At 35.8% G+C, this 15,374-nt stretch overlaps 1 protein-coding gene across 1 annotated transcript in view; it reads right to left on the bottom strand.

Moving 5' to 3' along the window:
- Nucleotides 1-3,923, bottom strand: part of LOC145239970 (uncharacterized) — a 79,742-nt gene extending 75,819 nt beyond the window's left edge. Inside the window, exon 1 of the mRNA XM_080103561.1 lies at nucleotides 3,436-3,923. The gene's annotated coding sequence lies outside the window, so the exon portion shown is untranslated. The remainder of the gene's footprint in view (nucleotides 1-3,435) is intronic.
- Nucleotides 3,924-15,374: the final 11,451 nt, after the last annotated feature.

Consider the following 15,374-nt stretch of genomic DNA (forward strand, 5'->3'; position numbering starts at 1 on the left):
ACAACTTATTATTATTATTTATATAAACAACTTATTGGTATTATTTATATAAACAACTTATTATTATTTATATAAACAACTTATTAATGTTACTTATATAAACAACTTATTATTTATAGAAACAACTTATTATTTATGTAAACAACTCATCATTATTATTTATATTAACAACTTATTATTATTACTTATATAAACAACTTATTATTATTATTTATATAAACAACTTATTATTACTGATATAAACAAGTTATTATTATTTATATAAACAACTTATTATTATGTATATAAACAACTTATTATTATTTATATAAACAACTTATTATTATTTATATAAACAACTTATTATTATTATTATTATTTATATAAACAACTTATTACTTATATAAACAACTTATCATTATTTATATAAACAACTTATTATTATTTATATAAAAAACTTATTATTCTTATTTATATAAACAACTTATTATTACTTATAAAAACAACTTATTATTATTCATATAAACAACTTATTATTATTTATATAAACAACTTATTATTATTTATATAAACTTTTTATTTATATAATCATCTTTTTATGTATATAATCATCTTATCATTATTTATATAAACAACTTATTACTAATAATTATATAAACAACTTATTATTATTATTTATATAAACAACTTATCATTATTTTTTTATATTAACAACTTATTATTATTACTTATATAAAGAACTTATTATAATTTTTATTTTTATAAACAACTTATTATTTATATAAACAACTTATTATTATTATTTATATAAACAACTTATTACTTATATAAACAATTTATCATTATGTATATAAACAACTTATTATTATTATTTATATAAACAATTTATTATTAATGATATAAACAACTTATTATCATTATTTATATAAACAACTTATTATTTATATAAACAACTTATTATTATTTATATAAACAACTTATTATTATTTATATAAACAACTTATCATTATTTATATAAACAACTTATCATTATTATTTATATAAACAACTTATCATCATTATTTATATAAACAACTTATCATTATTATTTATATAAACAACTTATTATTACTTATATAAACAACTTATTATTATTACTTATATAAACAACTTATTATTCTTATTCATATAAACAACTTATTATTATTTATATAAACAACTTATTATTATTTATATAAAAAACTGATCATTATTTATATAAACAACTTATTATTTTTATTTATATAAACAACTTATTATTATTTATATAAACAACTTATCATAATTTATATAAACAACTGATTATTATTTATATAAACAACTTATTATTATTCATATAAACAACTTATTATTTATATAAACAACTTATTATTATTATTATTATTATTTATATAAACAACGAAAAATCAAAATCTACTTTTTTAGGCAATTACATTTCAACAGACCTTAAAATATCAGCACTGAAAGAAATTATAAAGATATTTATATTTTAGAGTGGGGCATCACTTCCCTGTATAAATTAACACCTACTTCATGCCCAGGTAGCGGCCAACCAGACATGTAACTGGTTGTAGTTTTAAATTTTTGCTGCAATTGGTGGGGTAGGGGTTATATATGTTTACGCTTTCTTACGTTTTTTTTAGAGAGGGATAAGAGTTTGTGTTGTTAACTATTCTGTACCTTTATCTAACAATTTAATAAACAAAAGATACAGTATAAATATCGTTGTTGGCTTTCTTAAATTTTAATATTCAAATTCATATTTGATGTTTTAAAAAAGTGCCATCCTATTTATTGTTGTTTTATATTAATTTTTTGGGTGCTAATGCAGAGAGTGATCTGCGCTATTTTTTTAAATCGGATTTCCACGTTTAATTAAAGTTTTATTACATGTTCTTTTTTATTCAATTGTAAGATGAAATTGTACAGAATAGGTACAAAACAACCTCCCCTCCCCATGTTAAGAATAGCTTTTTAAATAATAACGTTATTATTTTAGCACGGATCACTCTCTGCATGAGTACCATTTTTTGCTTTATATGAAAAAAATAGAGTGGGTTATATTTTTTTAAATTTCAATTTTGAATTTGGAGAAAGGGCATGTTCTATTTTCGTTATTTAAAAAAAGAAACACCCCCACTCATTAATAATAATGTTATAATTTAGAAAGCTAATCTTAACATGAGAAATGAGGTCCTCACCAACTAATCTGTACTTTCACCTAACAATTTATTAAATACAAGGGACATTTTCTCTGTTAAAACTTACTTTGAAAATTATTACTGAGTCTTATGTTAAAAGTAGAGAAATGGCGGATATAAAACAGTAGTTTTACGGTATCTTTTGTTTATTAAAAAGAAAGTACATAATAATTAAGAAGGCATTGGATCTTACCCCCATCCAAAACAACGTAAGAAAGCAAAAACTGATATGAGACCCTCCCCTCTTCTCCCTCTGCCACAAAAATTGGAAACTGCGAACGATCACAGGAGTCATTGAGTGCTAAAATGTCACCAAGTGGGTGCTCATTTTATGTAAAATTTATATAGGAAAGTAACAACCACTCTAAAATCCTTAGATGCTAATGAACTTACTGATCCGCGCTATTTTTTAAATCGTATTTCCATGTTTAATTAAAGTTTTATGATATGTTTTTTAGTCAAGTGTAAGGTTGAAGTACAGAATAGGTACAAAACACCCTCCCCATGTTAAGAATGGCTTTTTAAATAATAACGTTATTATTGTTTACCGATGTATTGGAAAATGTAAAATGGCAGCTGACTCTCTCTTTGAGGCGGTAAGTTTGGGAAAAAGAGTTATAAATAAAAAACAGACAAAATACTGTTAGAAACTCCCTCAACATATATTACTGTACATAGGCCGACATATATTCGACGGGGTTTTAACAGTATTTTGACTTTTTTTTTATTTATAACTCCTTTTCCCAAACTTACCCTCTCCGAGGGAGAGTCGGCCGCCATTTTGAATTTTACAATACATCGGTAAACACTATGCTTTTCGAGCTGAATAAACATGTTACATTAAATATAAACACTAAAAACATATCCAGTTGGGTAGAAAAGTAACTTATCTTGCCTTTGATAACATTTATTTGTTCTATATTTGTTTTGTGACAACTTTTTCGAATCTATGTGTACAGTAAAACAAACCCGGATTTCTAAATAATAACGTTATTATTCCAGTTCGATAAGTACCGAAATCTAAATGTCAGATTGAATAATATATTTTTAGAACATTTTTTTTTAATCGGAGATTCATACTTTTTAATTTTATTTTTTATTATATTATTTTGTTATAAAGCATAATCATTATATTTTATTGGATTGCAAAAAAAAAATCTCGTTTATAAGATTATATTAAAAGTTATAAATATATCTTTAATGTTAAAAAAAAAAAAAAGAAAAGATACCGACTTACCTTTCTCTCCAGGAATTCAATACGGATAAAATATTTCAAAAAAAAATTATTTTTTTTTTTAAACCGCAGAAAACTTTGGGATGAATTCGTTTTTTTTTTTTTTTTTTTTTTTTTTTTTTTTTTTTTTTGTGTGTGTGTGTTCAAAACGGAAAAGTTGTTTTGTTTGTAAGTATTTTTGGATAAATCGATACAATATATGAAAACATACTAGAATCAAAATTAAAAGATGAAAAACAGGTTTTAAATGTGAAATTATTTACAAAGAAAATCAACTCCAAAAGACTAATGATTTTAGTTTATCTCAACACGGTGTAATCATTATTTCGTTCCTCGTGTAAAAATGTCCGTTCACTAATATAATGTGCCGAATTGTTTTCACACCAAGTTTAAATTATATTTATTAATGCTTCAGGCTTGTCGCGATTTCTTTGGGTTAACATTTACGGATATGGTCCCAACATCCCGCCTCATTCTGAGTTCGGAGAGAAGCCGTCTGACTTAAGTGGTGTTGGGCCAGAAAATTACCCTAACCCTAAAACCCCTTTAGCATGGATTTAACAAGCATTTATTTGAACTGTTTATTTTGTAAGATTCCAATTATTTGAACTGTTTAATTATCAAAAATTCTAATTATTTGAACTGTTTATTTTTTTATTCTAATTATTTGAACTGTTGAATTATCAAAAATTCTAATTATTTGAACTGTTTATTTTTTTATTCTAATTATTTGAACTGTTGAATTATCAAAAATTCTAATTATTTGAACTGTTTATTTTTTTATTCTAAATTTGAACTGTTTATTTTGTAAAATTCTAATTATTTGAACTGTTTATTTTTATATTCTAATTATTTGAAGTGTTTATTTTTTTAAATTCTAATTCTTTGAACTGTTTAAAATCAAAAATATTCCAATTATTGGAACGGTTTTTTTTTTTTTTAAAGTTAACAACTCGGCACTTTATTGAAGGGGTAATTTTCTGCCTCGCCTCCGCTTACGGCAGACGGCTTCTCCCCGAACTCAGAACGAGGCGGGACGTCGGGACCATATCCGTAAATGTTAACCTTTCATTGGTAAATTTCTCTTTTATATTTTATTTTCAATTTATAGTAAACGTCTTTCTTGTATGTCCATTTTATTAAAATTACAAAATTACAAAATATATGAAGATATAAAAATCCGGTTTATTTTGGAAGACTGAACTTTTCATTATTATTTGGATTAACATCCAAGATGAAAACTGTAGTCCGAAAATTCACACAAAACTTGCAAAACTGAATATTTCACGTAAACAACTCAAATTAGAAAAAGGAACTGCACTGTGGAGAAATGCGTGACTTACCTGGATAGACCACGTGCGGGTCGGTCACCAAAAATAAATAAAAAGAAAGAAAAGAAATGGTCAAGACTCTTATTTATAGAGTAGTGATCACGTGAGTTAGAAGAATAGGCAAATAGAGGTGAACGATTTTGCGATATAAAAAGCCTGTGTTGTTAAGAGGAGGGGCAGACTGTTGGCAGAAGTCAGTGCTGTCAGACGTGCTTTAGAGTTTTGTTATTATATGCTGTGTTCGATTGTTAGGAGAGAGAAAAGAGAAGAGGAGGAACCAAGAAGACATTCTGCAGATACTTGACTTTGTGTTGGTTTCAAGCTATTTCGGCGCTTGGTGTGCGGTTACTAACAATGGACAGATTCGACATTCGCTTAATACCCGAGTTCGACGGATCTACCACTGGACCGGCTGTCGTTGAATGGATTGAAAAGGCAGAGAAAATCTGTAAACTGTGCAAAATTAAAGAACCAGCCACAGTTATCCCTTTGAGGCTAACCGGAGGGGCCTATGCAGTCTACCAACAACTCGGGGATGAACCAGACTGGGATGAAATCAAGCAGAGCCTGTATACAGCGTTTGGTACAGATCCATTTGTTGCGTGGCAACAGTTCACGAGCCGGACACTTCAACTCAAGGAAACAGTCGACGTGTACCTAGCCGACCTGCGAAAATTATCTGTACCGTTTGGTGGGGTCAACGATAAAATATTAAGCTGTGCTTTTTTGGTAGGCCTACCCGAGGAGGTCAGTAAACTGTTGCGGGCATCATCAAGAATCGATGAATTGTCAACTGATGAGTTATTGGCCCGAGCTCGAAACATCTGTAAGGAACAGGAACCAATTGCAGCAGCAGCTCGTTTTCGACATGGAGGCAATGTGGACTCTCTTCCAGATAGTAATAAGCATGCCACCCCAGTGTGCTATAAATGTGGGGAGGCCAATCATTTTGCTAAAGAGTGCCGGAGTGATAGGAGAGGTGTATATCCACAATCAAAGAGACCAGTGCAATGCTATCGCTGCAATAAGTTTGGGCACATATCTCGCAACTGTTCGGGAAACGAAGTTGGGGGCAAGGTACTATCGCTACCCTTGCCCCCTGCCAACCAATAAACACAGGATTGCCTGTCATTAGCGTTAAACTTGATGATGTGCAGTGTTCAGCACTTATAGACACGGGGTGTTCCCGGTCTATAGTTAGTGCCCATTGCTGTCCGGTGTGGCGGAGGAACCCAGTTGGTGTTATGACCATCAATGGCTTATCACGGGTATGTTGTGGTGAAGGGACAGTCACAATCTGCACTGAGAAGGGTGACACAGCTAAAGTTGACGTTCTGGTGATGCAGGAGAAACCCCTTGGCTACGACATGTTGCTTGGAATTGATGCAATACAAGCACTAGGAGGCGTTACAATCACAGCAGCTAGAGGTAGCAGGCTTGGAGAAGGGAAAGACGTCTGTGCAGCCATGTCGATTGAAGAAAAGGACTTCTGTGCTACATTTGATGACAACGAAAGGGTGTGGACTGCAAAGTGGAAATGGGCCATGGGCCAGGAACCAGATCGGCTGTGCAACACGATTCCAGAGTATGCAGTTTCTACCAAGAATAGGGCCGCATATGAAGAAGAACTTCAGATGTGGATTGACAACGGTTGGTTAATACCATACCCACAGGAACGTCTGGGACCACCCAAGGGATTAATTCCGCTCATGGCTGTTGAACAACCTACCAAAGAAAAAATTCGTCCCGTAATGGATTACCGAGAGTTGAATCGGCATGTTGATGCGTTTACCGGAAACGCAGATGTGTGCGCTGCTAAACTGAGAGAGTGGCGTCAAAAAGGGAGCAATGTAGCACTTCTGGATCTAAAGAGGGCCTACCTGCAGATACGTGTCCATGAGTCATTATGGCCGTTTCAGACAGTACTACTCAAGGGAAAACTATATTGTTTGACACGTTTGGGTTTTGGCCTAAACGTAGCACCCTTGATTATGACAACCATTATTAAAACTGTTTTGATGCAGGATGAGACCACAGCAAAAGCTGCTTCAGCCTACATAGATGACATCTATGTTAATGAGGACATAATGTCTGCGGATGCAGTTCGAATAAAACTGAAAGCGTTTGGGTTAATAAGCAAAGACCCTAAGCGCCTAAAGGATGGAGTGCCCGTGCTAGGCCTCGAGGTCTGGGAGGAGGGCAATACGTTGCGATGGAAACGAGGGAGCCCACTTCCAAAGTTACCCAATGTATTAACAAGACGTACTGTGTTTTCTATCTGTGGTAAATTGGTAGGACATCTACCTGTCTGTGGATGGCTCCGATCGGCAACAGGAGTGGTGAAAAGACGAGTGACTACAGTAACAAAAGGATGGGACGATGTTGCGGATGATGATTCTCTCCAACAAATGATGGCTGAAATGTTGTCCAGAGTGCATAGGAATGACCCTGCCCGGGGTGAGTGGCAAGTGTCTGGAAACGAACTAAATGCATGGGTTGACGCAAGTTCGTTGGCTACAGGTGTCGTGTTGGAGCAACTAGGTGTTGTTGTGGAAGATGCATGCTGGCTTCGTCCGAAAAATGATGCCCAACATATAAATTTGGCAGAACTTGATGCCACGTTAAAAGGTCTTAATCTCGCATTGCAATGGCAGACTAATGTTGTGCATCTCCACACTGACTCATTGTGTGTTTACCATTGGTTAACCGACACCTTGACTGGAAAGGCTCGAGTTAAGACTAGAGCTGCAAGTGAAATGCTAGTACGAAGGAGACTAGCAATAATTAAGCGTCTAGTTGACGAATACAGCTTGCAGGTAGACATTACGTTAGTCTCGTCGATGCAGAATTTGGCTGATAGCTTGACTCGAGTACCAAAGAGGTGGATCGATGCAATGAGGCAGGGATCCGATCTTCAACAACAAACATGCGCGACTGTAACGGATCAATTAACACCTGACCAGATCCGTATGATACACCAGCAGATTGGACATCCTGGAATTCAGAGGACTGCATATTTTGTCCGAAGAGTATGCCCTGCAACTACAAAAGCATCAGTGAAAGCAGCCATACGTTCGTGTGAAGAGTGTCAGAGAATTGATCCGGCACCATCCCAATGGCAAAAAGGGAAGCTCGAGGTGGAGGGCAACTGGCAGCGAGTAGGGATGGACATAACACATTATGGGGGCAAACATTTTTTGACCATGACGGATTGTGGCCCGACGCGTTTCACAATATGGCGCCTGTTGACACGACATGATGCAGCCAGCATTATACAACAGTTGAGAGCCGTCTTTTTTGAACGTGGTGCCCCGATTGAAATTCTGACTGATAATGCCGCCACATTTCGATGTCAAGAATTTCAGAAATTCGTGCACGAATGGGGGATTAAAATGCATTATCGGTGTGCATATTATCCCGAGGGTAATGGTATAGCAGAACGGTGTCACCGCACCATCAAAAGAATTGCAGCCAGGACGCAGTACTCTATTCCAGAAGCTGTGTACTGGTATAATATAACACCCAAGGACAATGCAACACCAGCAACTGCACCAGCCAATGGGATTTACCAATATGAACAGCGTGTGAAAGGAGTTGATGCCATACCATCAGTGGTGAGTGTTGTCAATACACCATATCAGGTGGGAGACCTTGTTTGGATAAAACCCCCAAATGCTGGGTGCACTACGAAATTTTTCCGGGGAAAAATAGATGAAATCATAAGTCCTCAGACCATGTTGATTGGTGGCATACCACGTCACGTAAAAGATATCCGCCCTTGTTATACCTCTTCTGATTCTGAGGACGATGAGGAGGATCACACACCGTTCAGAGATGATCCTGATCACTTACTGCCCCTTCAGGTGAGCATAGAAACACCACCAACAGAACCAGATGAGGGAATGATGGGACATACTGATGACAATAGTGAGGAGAGCGATGGACACAAGGAAGTAATGCCTCATCGAAATACTCGACAGAGACGAATACTGCCCACCCCCCGTGATTGCGAAACCCAGCGAGAAGGGATGATGGAGCATACCGAGGAGATGACGCCTCCGATTCTTCGGAGAAGTACCCGACAAAGACGGATACTGCCCCCCTGCCCTGATTGTGAGACACCGCCTATGGAACCACGAGACGGGATAATGGAACAGACTGGTAGTAATGATGGTGGTAATGAAGAAAACAGCAATGAGGAAGTGCTTCTTCGAAGGAGTACCCGCCAACGACGATTGCCCGCATGTCCTGTTTGTGATCATGAGATCAGGGGGGAGTGTGGAGAAATGCGTGACTTACCTGGATAGACCACGTGCGGGTCGGTCACCAAAAATAAATAAAAAGAAAGAAAAGAAATGGTCAAGACTCTTATTTATAGAGTAGTGATCACGTGAGTTAGAAGAATATGCAAATAGAGGTGAACGATTTTGCGATATAAAAAGCCTGTGTTGTTAAGAGGAGGGGCAGACTGTTGGCAGAAGTCAGTGCTGTCAGACGTGCTTTAGAGTTTTGTTATTATATGCTGTGTTCGATTGTTAGGAGAGAGAAAAGAGAAGAGGAGGAACCAAGAAGACATTCTGCAGATACTTGACTTTGTGTTGGTGAAATCAGTGAAATGAGAAAAATAGATTTGGACCAAGAAATGAAATTATAACCGTGAAACTTGCAACTAATTGCTACCAACACCGATTTGGTTAAACATATGATGACCTTTTGTAATGTCTTGATCAAAGGGAAAGACCTCCCAAAAGAGTTACCTCCCCTTGGTGATATATAAATGTAAATAAAACAGTGTGCAGTCAGTCAAAGCCTGGCAGCGGTTGAATATCGACTTTCTGCGTTCCTGTTACTTTTGTCTTTGAAGCATTACACACGCGAGCAGGGGACACCTCGCAAACATTACACATTTCCTTATTTCCGACTTAATTTGCAAATTAGCCTTCTTGTTAGACATACAATCAGCAGCAGCAGCACCCACCGAACAGCGATAAAACTGCAGTATCTGTTCCTTGTTTTTATGCTCCAGCCATGTTTCCATATGAAATGTTAACTGGCTACATTCTTCGCAGAATTCTAAACTAATAAAATACATTCACTCCTTCTTTAAAAAGAAAGTTAACTAATTTAAAATAGCTGAGGAGGCACCGACAATAGGTGTAATAATTCTAATGTAGCCTTCCGGGTCATTTTTTTTTTTTTTTTTTTTTTTCAGGTGAGACTGGCTCCTTCGAGCTGTTTTCATATTAAACGTTAAATGACTTAATTCCTTGGAGAATCATGAACTAATAAAAGTCATTTGTTTATGTCTTGTGTGATTTTTTTTTATAGGTTTGCCTTTTTGGTAATCTGGCTGAAAGAGAGAGCCTGTTTCCTCCGCTTAACTATAGGTGGCGTTACTTTCTGTCCACCCAGTTATGGAAGCATAAAATGTATATAATGGCACCCTTGAAATAAAAATAAATGTTTTTGTTATATTTTAATTTTAAACATGTTTTTTTGTTGTTTTTGCAAACATATTCAAGTTTTATTGTTTTGCAAACATATTTACGTTTTTTTTTTGTTTTTTTTTTGCAAACATATTTAACTTTTATTTATTCAAACATATTTACGTTTTGTTGCTTGTTTATTTTCAAACATGTTTAAAATTAAAATATAACAAAAACATTTATTTGTATTTCTGTTATATTTAGGAGTCTTATTAAGAGAGATGCTGTTGAAAGAGATGGTGTTGTAAGAGAGATTAGATGTTGTAGAGAGAGATTGTTCGTGTTATGACGTTATTCATATATATTAAAAATGTTCATGCTTAGAAGTGTTGATATGAGATGTAGAGTTCACATTGTCGATATGTAATGTCGAGACGTGTATGTAAAATGTGTATGTAAAGACATTTCAAACCACATGATATACAAGACATATAATAACAATTTTCACTTTACCTTTTGGTAGAATTACAACACAAAGACAACGTTTATAAAAACACATGATGGGTTTATTTCTTCTTCCGACCGGCCGTGGTTTTCATCATCAAGAATTCAAAGCTTCACATATTAAGTTTCAAAAGTGACCGTCTCGCTTCTAGACGTCCGAATCCCAACTACAGACTATCGTCTGTCGTCCTCAAACTCCCTCTCTGTTTCTCCCCCAGTTTCTCCTTGCTTCTAACTATATCTAGAACTTCCCATTTTCCATGACGTCATACACATGTTAAAACATGTGTCTTCTTTCACGTGTTCTGGACATGCGTGTCCAAAACTTTTTCCTTTGTTTACAAAAAGAATTTTAACCTATATTCCCAGTAACCTATATTTCCGATATGTTAAAAACATGTTTATTAAATTATCTTGTAGTTGCATTCCTCAATTGAATTTTTCATAACAGAATTGACAATGCACATTCTTCTCTTGAACTATTTTATCTCTAAGCTAAACAATGGTTTATTTTCACATTCCATTGCTAATTCTCTCTCGTAATCTATTTCTAAACCTAAATTACGAGGTTCGAATTTCGTCTATTCTATTTCATTTTCATTTTAACTAAATCTCTCTTTTTTTATACTTACATGAAAAGGGGACAGCCCTTATCATGTAACATTTCAAGGATGCCATTATATACATTTTGTGCTTCCGTAACTGGGTGGACAGACAGTAACGCCACCTATAGTCAAACGGAGGAAACAGGCTCTCTCTTTCTTCCAGATTACCACCTTTTTTTCACGGTTAATAAATTTGTGTGTAAAAAAAAGTGTTTTGATTGTTTTGAAATTAGTTTATTTGATTGTCGACGTTTTCACACGCTTTCATGAAATGTTAATGAAATCCGGAGACAGTAATCTAAAATGAAAGTGTAGTATCTGTTTCTGATTTATGTATTCATAGCAACCACGTTTCACACTATCATTATCACGACAGTTTAAAGGCATGTTTTGCTTGTTGAATTTTTTTAGAGTTAAGCTGAGTCTGATGAGTTTCACCATTTTTTTCATGTTTCAATCAAAGGGACATAACTCCCAAAGGAGTTACGTGCCCTGTTAACGGTATTTAAAAGGAACAATGCCGATAGCCATTAGTCGCGTGTTCTTGTGTAATGAATGAATGCGTGAATGTAGGATTGGCATGAAATTCTTAAAGATAAACTAAAATGACCGAAAAATGGGCTGAAATGACTTAAATAAATAAAAAGTAAATGACTTTAATGAACTTAAGGATGAATTGAATGACATACGTACAGCATGTAGTAAGAACAGATACTACACTTTGATCTTCATATTTAAGAGACATATTGAATCAGCGCTTATCGCAAATTCAAGCACATTTAAATAATGTTGAAATTTCTGTAATGTATCGCCATTAATAAGAAAACTTCTATTAAAAGATCATAATTTAATTGTAGACACGGGTTAACCCTCTCGCACCACATCCTATAATAGTTAATACATATAATCTCAATCAATAAATTACATAACAACAAGGCCGTGTAATGAATGAATGCGTGAATGTAGGATTGACATGAAATTCTTAAAGATAAACTAAAATGACCGAAAAATGGGCTGAAATAACTTAAATAAATAAAAAGTAAATGACTTAGAATGACTTTAATGAACTTAAGGATGAATTGAATGACCTTAAGAATGACTTGAAGGCTTAAAAAAATAACTGGAATCCTTCAATAACAACTTGAATGATCTGGAGAATGACTTGAATGGCTTTGAGACTGACTGGTTGTAAGGAGGGTGATCATTTTACATCAAATTAATACAGAAAAGTGATCCCTTAGTTTATATCACAAAGTTACAAACATATGTACATCATGTAGTAAGAACAGATACTACACTTTGAGATATTAAATCCTTTATTCATGTTAAAAATACAGTGAAAATCATCAATGAACAAAAAACTTAGGCAACTCAAAAGGGGGGATTGTGAGGGTCGTTGGTTATCCTTGTCACTCCAAAACTAAACAAAATCAAAAGTTTCTCCCAGCTAGTATCTTCTTTCGCCATAATACTGCATTCACTCTTTCATTCTGGGGGGCGACCTACTAACTCCCAATTTTTAAAACATTTTTTATTGCCATGTAAAAACAAAAAAGATAATAAAATGGTACAATCATTCATTTGTGTCGAGGACGGGGGGAAGAAAAAACAAAAGGTGATTAGTAGGACCCTCCCAACCCCGTCTAGTTGATGGACTGCCTGTTCCACTAGGTTTGTAAAAGGAACCTCGCTTCTGCAGGTCAGTCTCTAAGTGGGGATGCCCTCTAGATGCGGGTGAATGGAGAAAAGAAAATTTTGTGGGTAAAGGATGGGGGTTAGTTGTATTTCTTTCTCTCCAAAATGGGTGAAAACAAAATTGCAAGTAGGAAGGGATGGGGATCTTGGAGGCTTCCTAATCGGGGAGGGATGAAACACACTCAGCTAGCTGAGAGGCTACTTGTTTAATTTTACTTTATGGAACTGCACCTTCCACACCAAGGCAGGGAAGACATATTCAAATTTGGCTCCTCTTCGTACACACAGACGTGTTACATGTATCCATCTTCTGTCAAATGCCGCATGATGCAGCCTTCTTCTATCACATCTGATCTTCACCCATAGTTGGTGTTTGAAGAAAGTGATCAAATCCTGATTAGAAAAAGACAACACCCTCCCCCCCGGCAACCTTGCAGACGCGACATCCACATCACCATTCTCGCCACAGCCAGGATCGTAACGTAGACCATTTGTCTTTCCCGGTCCTACGCTGGCCTCACATTGTCCACGACATTGGATACGGTAATTGGGCGAGGATGCTCAGGATCGATGCGAGCCGTCACCTCACTGACATATGACCAGTACTGGCGGAGTTTGTGGCAATCGAAGAAAGCATGATCAATCGTTTCTACGGCCATTGTCCCACAACGGGGACAATCAGGTGACTTCAAAAACCCGGAACTGCATTGTATGTTGTTGAGTGGAAGTGCATTTCAGGCCAATCGCTAGGTCAAAGAGAACTCCGAACTGTTCAGATGACTCGAACCTGGCGCCTAGCTCCTCACGGAGCAGATTTCACTCTGCTGCCAACCCAAACATAGCGGGTCGTCAGAGGCCCCCTTCACTACAGTCCTATGGAGTTCCCTACGGGTAGCAGTCACAAGGTCGCTGGACCTTGATAGTCATTTTAATGCAGCTCGGCACTCTTTCATGTAGGCAGATTCTCCCCGCAGACTGCAACGGCTCTTGATAGAAGGGTCGAGAACAAGGTTGGGGAAGGCAGCAGTGGCTCAGGAAGACCAGCTTCTCAGTGTCTCGATGACACTTCAAGTCCGGCATTCCCAAGCCTCCCTCACACGGACGTTGAATACAGACCTGTCTGCTCACCCAGTGTCTTCCTCTGTCCCAAAGAAGCAAGGACAAGAGTTCGACAAGAGCTGTTAGGTGTTGTGCCACTCCAGGCGCCCAACAGCAGTCCTACCGACTTGTTGCGGTTTATCTTGGTCCCTGTAATTCTTTCGTACTGAGCGAGCGCCTCCGACACGATCTTGATGTCTCTGAAGCTCGACACAAAGACGACTGTAACATTATTGGCATGACCGTGACATCTTTGATCTTGGCTAAAAGGCCAAGAAAAGCTTTGAAAGCTAAGAACAGCATCTATTAACAACAGACCTTTGATCTTAATCAAAAAGGCCAAGCACAAAAGTGTTACGGACAGACCGACCAACAGACTGACGGAGTGTCCGACGGAGTGTCCGACGGACCGACGGAGTGACTTATAGAGTCGCTTACACACGACTAAAAATAAAAAAGCTTGCGAGTTCATTAATTATCGATTTGCATTCTGTTCTATTTTCTCGTATACTCATCCACGAGCCAAGCCTTTTTACAACATTTTATCTGGCGAGAAGAATAAAAAGATTGTAAGGGTTTAAAAGCAGCTATTTCATGAACGCGTGTAGTGCTTAGAAAAAGATATAAAGTATTTACAAGCAAGAATCAAAAAAATTTTATGATTGAACATGAGTAGTTTTGTTTTTCTTTGTAAGAATATGATTATAACGGATATGTATGTACTGTTCTCCTTTGCTCGAAGACAGTTCAGGATTTAAATTTAAAAACAACAAAAAAAGTTGTTTCGTATAATCACATGGAAAGAAAGTAAATGATGTTAGTTTACTATTGTTTCCAACGTTCATTGTGCACGCTGACTATAACACAACCAGCATTCATTGGAAGAAATCTATTCATTGCCTTAGTCATTAGCAACAACAAAAGGAAAACGACTTCTTCATTACGCGATTAAGTGTTAGACATTTTTCACAATTTTACAGACCACAATGTTATATTATGCATGAGCGTATGGTGGCGAGAAGGAACCAGACAAACAATATGTGTTTAAATGTTGAAATGATTGATTTCTCAATCATTTATTTAAAGAAACAAACTTAACGAGACAGTAAAAACAAACAAAGTGTTCAAAGTTCGTAAGGATGTGAGAATGTTCAGGATAGAAGGTTTTTGGTGTAAAGTTAATGTTTGTAACTTCTTAGGAGAGAAAAGGTGGACGCTAGTATGGTTCAGGATGAAATGGGAATGTGAGTGTTAATTCTTGCTGTTGGTGTTTTCACGTGGAG

This window comes from Euprymna scolopes, chromosome 19 (assembly GCF_053919585.1).
Source record: "Euprymna scolopes isolate OS-2025 chromosome 19, ASM5391958v1, whole genome shotgun sequence".
Classification (NCBI taxonomy): Eukaryota; Metazoa; Mollusca; class Cephalopoda; order Sepiida; family Sepiolidae; genus Euprymna; species Euprymna scolopes.